Source organism: Antennarius striatus, chromosome 4, assembly GCF_040054535.1.
Source record: "Antennarius striatus isolate MH-2024 chromosome 4, ASM4005453v1, whole genome shotgun sequence".
NCBI lineage: Eukaryota > Metazoa > Chordata > Actinopteri > Lophiiformes > Antennariidae > Antennarius > Antennarius striatus.
Genome location: NC_090779.1, coordinates 9038100 through 9043795, shown reverse-complemented (window position 1 = coordinate 9043795; position 5696 = coordinate 9038100). Strand labels below are relative to the sequence as shown.

Genomic DNA, 5696 nt, shown 5'->3' with positions numbered 1-5696 from the left:
TAGCCGTTTAGACCGCGCAGTCCACAGCATCGCTTTATCCAGACCTGTGCGGGTCACGTGACCGATTACAACCCTCACCTACGTCACTGATGACACGCCTGGCGGCTGTGACAGAGGAGCGACGTCTGTAGGTGTGAGGAAAGGCTTACCTGCAACAGTAGACCCAACGCAGACACAACGTACGTCTGCAGGCCCAGTTCCGTTAATGTCAGGACGTTATGCAAAATGTTGGATGGAACCACACAAAGCAATGCTTTTCACATCCGTTTAAGCTGTTGGACTGTTTATTAGTTTACATGAAGTGGTGAACCTCTACCGTCTTTGTGAATGACTACAATGTACATGTAAATAATGTACAATATTTAAATATAGTTATTTAAAAAGTGCGGATTTTGAACATCTTAGATTGCTAAAATTCTCGAAAGTCCATTGTTTTGAATGACAGCTAAAACATAACTTGCATCACTGCATATTCCAGTCAAATGTATTTGATTATATGCATTAGAAAACTGTATAAAGGTTTTATTCATCTGAAAGGTCTCCGCAGAAAATCGGGATAAACCAAATCTAAATAGATCCCAATGTATTTGTCTATGAAAGTCTTGGTCTACTGCAATGATTGACCTGTTTTGTTATTGGCTGCATTTCAAACAGGCGATTATTGACAATAAATAAATGAAATGAATAAAAATTGTGATTGACATCCTTCTAAATCCCTTTAATTTCATTATGGGATTGGGACGTAATTATGGACCTGCAGACCCTCCTGATATTTCAGGGTAGTATCAAAACCCTTTGGAGACGACATGTTAGAATAAAGATCTTGTGAGAGATTAGTTTCACTAGAGCTGGTTTGAATTAGGAATGGTCAAAAAATTATCAAAATGACTGAACAAAGTATTAGTCGAGTGACCAACATAAACTATTCAACTGGTTATTATTGCTTTCTTATTTCCTACTTTCTTATTTTTCCTTTCTTATTTCCTACTTTGATTATACCTTGTATCAAAAAACAACAACAAACAACCTGTAAAGGTAGTCATTTCTTCCTATTTATTGTGTCTCTTAGTTGGACAAGAACAACTGAAAATTGTCCAACCAAGTGGTGAAAACTTGCCCCCTCGTCTTGCCCTCTACTGCCCTGGTGTGGTGATTACCAGACATGCAGTTCTGTTTCGCCCCACAAACGGACTGCTGAGACATTATTGCTGTTTTTGCGGTGTCATCTTTAATGTTGTAATACCTTCAGAGTCACAAGAGCAGGTCCACTGTGGTTCCATTACAAGCTGATAGCACAGTCTATAAATAGAAATGCCAGATGTGTTGTTATTTTGTCAAGGATATAAAATGCCAGGAAGCAAATACTTACATTAGATTCCAAAATAAAATGCAAGACTGTGGAATTAATATATTAATTATGATTCCATGGTGGTTAACTTATTCCCATTTCAGAAATTTTGGCTGAAAAGAAAAAAGCATAAAAATATGAAACCAAGACATTCCTAAGGAAGGCTGAATGACAACTTAACTGACTCAAAATGAATAAAATCAAAAAGGCTCTAGAGAGAGTTTTATTGAAAGATTCACAAAATAATCATCACTTAACATAACTAATAAGTTGGCCCTGGTTATCACATTCAACACAGACTTGCTTTGAGGACTGGTTCCAAGTGAGTTTTCAGACTGTATCCGGATGCCCATTTACTGATAATTCACTGTGATTCCTCCTTGTGTTCCTGCTGGCAAACACAAAAGTTCTTACATTGTTTGTGATGGGGTCAACCTGCACAAAATATATTTAAAACCCTGGAAGAGTTTTAGTTTTTTGTCCTTCATTGTTTTCAGAAAATTTCTTTTTATGTGTGGTTAGAGCACAAAAGGGAGACTTTTGTAATAAGCAGACATGACATTTAGAAGATGCTCACAGGTTTTTTTTCTCAGGTTGCACTTACGTGCATTTTTAGCGGGTAAATGAAGGATATCATAATTTCTAGCATGAATAGAGGAATGGTTATCCAAGACTAACAGTTTCTATCTGCAAATTAACAGCAGGCCTAAGAAAACTGAAACTTAGTATATAAATGAGAGACCTGAGCAACAATTTTGGTTCTGCATGCAGAATTTAATTTCCTATAGAAATCTTCTGATAGTGGGATCTAACTATGTTTGGAATCATGGTCAGTGGGACACACAGCTCCACTCAATTGATTTGTTACTGTCTTAAAAAGCACTGAAGTCACTGCCTCTAACTCCATTGCACAGACATCAAATGACATGTTTGATCACAGCGTGTTGCTCCATGTAACATGGCGACTGTGAACCATCAGCTCCCTATAGGGTGTTACTTTTCAACAGATAATAAGAGAGCAATAAAAGTTACGTAATAAAAATTTACAAGTGTAAGAGCAATTAAAAATGTATCAGAAGATACAAAGTTGACCGAAGCTGACTGAAGTTGACTGAAGCTGACCAGTTATTGTGGCTATTATTTTTCTCAAGTGGTGATTTAAAAAGAAAAAAAATTTGGATGAACTTTTATACTTTTATACTCGAGAAGAGAAGAGAAGAGAAGAGAAAAGAAGAGAAGAGAAGGGATTTTATTTTTATTTTTGCAAAAACACTTTAATCACATTCAAACATTTTGCAGTTTTACATTAGATGAAGCACTAAAGTGCTTCAGAAGAAGATTTTTTGCAAAAAAAGAGACTTCAATCACATTTGACATTTAGAACATTTTACAATTTTTCATTAGATGAAACTTCAAAATCACTAAACACTCAAAAACATTAAACACCAAGACACAAAGGGAAATACAATATAAAAATTAGTACATTATAACAGGAAGTTTGCAAAAGTGAGGTGGTCATCAACTAAAGTACATAGGACATTTTTGTAACACCAGATGTTCCTAAAGTTATTCAGGTCTTTTGTCAATTTATAGAAACCAAATTCTAGTTTTAAGCGACATCTGATGTTACAGCAAAAAACAGAAGCTGAGTTTTGAGCAGTATTGTTTTCAATTCTCCTCTTCCTGGTCACATAAATTGCAAGTTTTGCCTCCCCAGAAATAAAATTTAAAAGCTGCCACTTTCTCTGATTCTGTCTATTGTACCCAGCACCGTAGATGAATTTCCTGATACTAAAATTTTCACTGAACAAATTAAAAACATTCGTTAGAAGAGTGAAGAGCACTGCAAGTCTGTGCAAGTCTGACACTGTGGGTCAGGTCCATTTCCCGTCATCCTGTTGGCCCAGGTAGTGGGTGCTCTGTCACACAGGTTTTTCTTGTTGATCACTTTTACACATTGTTTGTACAGTATTTTTTTGTTGGCTGTGTGCAGGCTGATTCGTCGTTCAAGAGAAGAGAAGAGATCCAAACTTTAACCTCTTTATAACAGTTACCACAAGACAATCGACTACTCGGATTTTCTTACTTAAAAAAAAAAAGATTTAAGGGTTCAGATGAAATTTACTAACTTTCAGCAATCTTACATGTTTTTTTAAAATATTAGGTTCCACCGAGATTTGAACTCGGATCGCTGGATTCAGAGTCCAGAGTGCTAACCATTACACCATGGAACCACCTTGTGCAAACACAAAGACACATGTGAATATAAAAATATACAACACCCAACTTCGTACTAACGACTTTTGGTAAATATTTTATGGTGTTTTTACAACATTACGAAACAAGTTAAGGAAAAGACGATTGATTGACGTAATATTATTTTTAATTCACTCTGACACCTGACCGATCCATGTCTGCCCCCTCGTGGTCAAGAGGACGAACAACTGCTCTCAGCTCAGAATTCACGGCTTTTTTTGGCACAACAGTTTCCTTCACAATAAATCTTCACGTTTTTATTTTTATTGTTCCCATTTAAACCAGGAGCTTGAATTATGGGATGCCATTTGAACTGTAATTGAGGTCTACAGCCTGCAACAGCAAGCATGAACTCATAGCAGTGTGAAACCACTGCTCAGAGTGCTCTGACAGAGTCCTTCTCCATGCTGGCCTTGACTTTTGTCCACATAACAACAGTGGGAACCTCAGTTTGTAAAAAGCCTTGTTTGTGTAACACTGTAGGATGAATACTGATAGTAAATATCTGTCTGTGGTCTGATGGATCCTCACAGTTCCTGTGTCAGGACGTGACTGCAATAAAGATCTGCAGCTGAGCTCGGCTATCCACAGCAGAGAGCACTGTTACACTGATCAATGCCTGATGGCAGTGATTCATATGGACAACACAATCTTTGATGCTCATTTTAAAAGTAGGTCACATAGCAGTGATTTTGAAATAGGTTTAATATGCATATAATTTTTTCTTTTGGTGTTACATAAAACTACCACCCTGACCCTTGTTAAACTGAAGTGAAAGTGACAGGCTATCCACCAGAGTCGTGGTCGACATACAAGTCCAGCCTCTGGAGGAAAAGCCCAAGGGTGCACCTCTGTCAGGGCATTTAGAGGTTTATCCTGATCCCAGTAGGAGTGTCTATGAAAATGAGCTTTGGCTGAAAGATACAGCTGACAGGCAGACAGCAGCAGAAAGGATTATGCCTGGAGCCTGCATTATTAAGAGAAAGTCACCGCAGGTCTTCTTTGCTTCTGCAATATTTTTCAACGTTTTAATAATCTGCCGAGAGACAGGATGATTTAGAATAAATACATATTCCAGGTTGCTGCATCAAATGTGTTGTCCCTATTCTGTTTGAACCTTGGGAAAATTATTATTTATATAAAAACATTTTTTGGCCATGCTTAGAATATTTGATTTGATCTCTTATTTCAGCAGTTCAGTTGTACATATAGGGACAGACTTTACAACTTCTCGGATTAATTCTTTTGCAAATCCTTTATCTAATTCTGCGAGCTATTTTTCTATTCACATAAAATGTTTTGCTCAATTTCTAGCTGCTTTTATGACAGAGAATGATTAATCACTGAGATATTCAAAGGATTCTGGCCTCATAACTGCATTTAGATATGGGTTGTGGTTTCAGCAAGGAGTCATAGGGGGAGGGATCTGACTTTTACGTACCTTGTTCCTCTTGATATCTGCACTATTCTCACTTTTGTTTAATAAAAGTCTGTGATTTGGTCATCTTCCACTCCCACTCTGAACAAGTTAGACATTTCATAATTTATTTCTCTGTTGTGGGGATATTTAACAACCTGTAAGATCAAAATCTCTCTTGAGTGCTCATTCTGCTGCAGTGTCTCACCTTTCCATGCCTCTCGCTCAATCTACTGCTCTCTGAAGCACTCAGTTGTATTCGGTCCATTAGCTTTTTGCCTTACAGGCCTTGTTTCCTTTCAGGGGGCATCACTCAAGCATTATTGGAAGTCAGCAGGGCAGCATGTCCATCATCTCTGCTGCAGGGAGCTGTCCAGAAGCTGGTCTGAGGTGGTGCTTTGAAGCCCTGACATATGATTGCCCACATACCGCTAGTCTCATGGACTACCTGCCCATTGAGAGGCGGGAAAAAATGGTTTGATGAGTACTCCTGTGACCTTAAAGTGTGGACGCTTCCTATTATATTTGTCTATTCCCACTGTTTTGTTGGTGGGACTGTCAGTCAATCTACTATTTACTGCAGTGAATGTCACTTCAGGTAATATCAACTAAAATAATACAATGTGATGTAAAAAATCCATGGTATTGCTACCGGGTGTGTTTAAAGGTGAGAAA

At 37.7% G+C, this 5696-nt stretch overlaps 1 non-coding gene across 1 annotated transcript; it reads right to left on the bottom strand.

The window, feature by feature from the left end:
- Positions 1-3510: 3510 nt before the first annotated feature.
- On the bottom strand, positions 3511-3582 carry trnaq-cug (transfer RNA glutamine (anticodon CUG)). Its single transcript has one exon. It is a non-coding gene; the product is annotated as a tRNA-Gln (tRNA).
- Positions 3583-5696: the final 2114 nt, after the last annotated feature.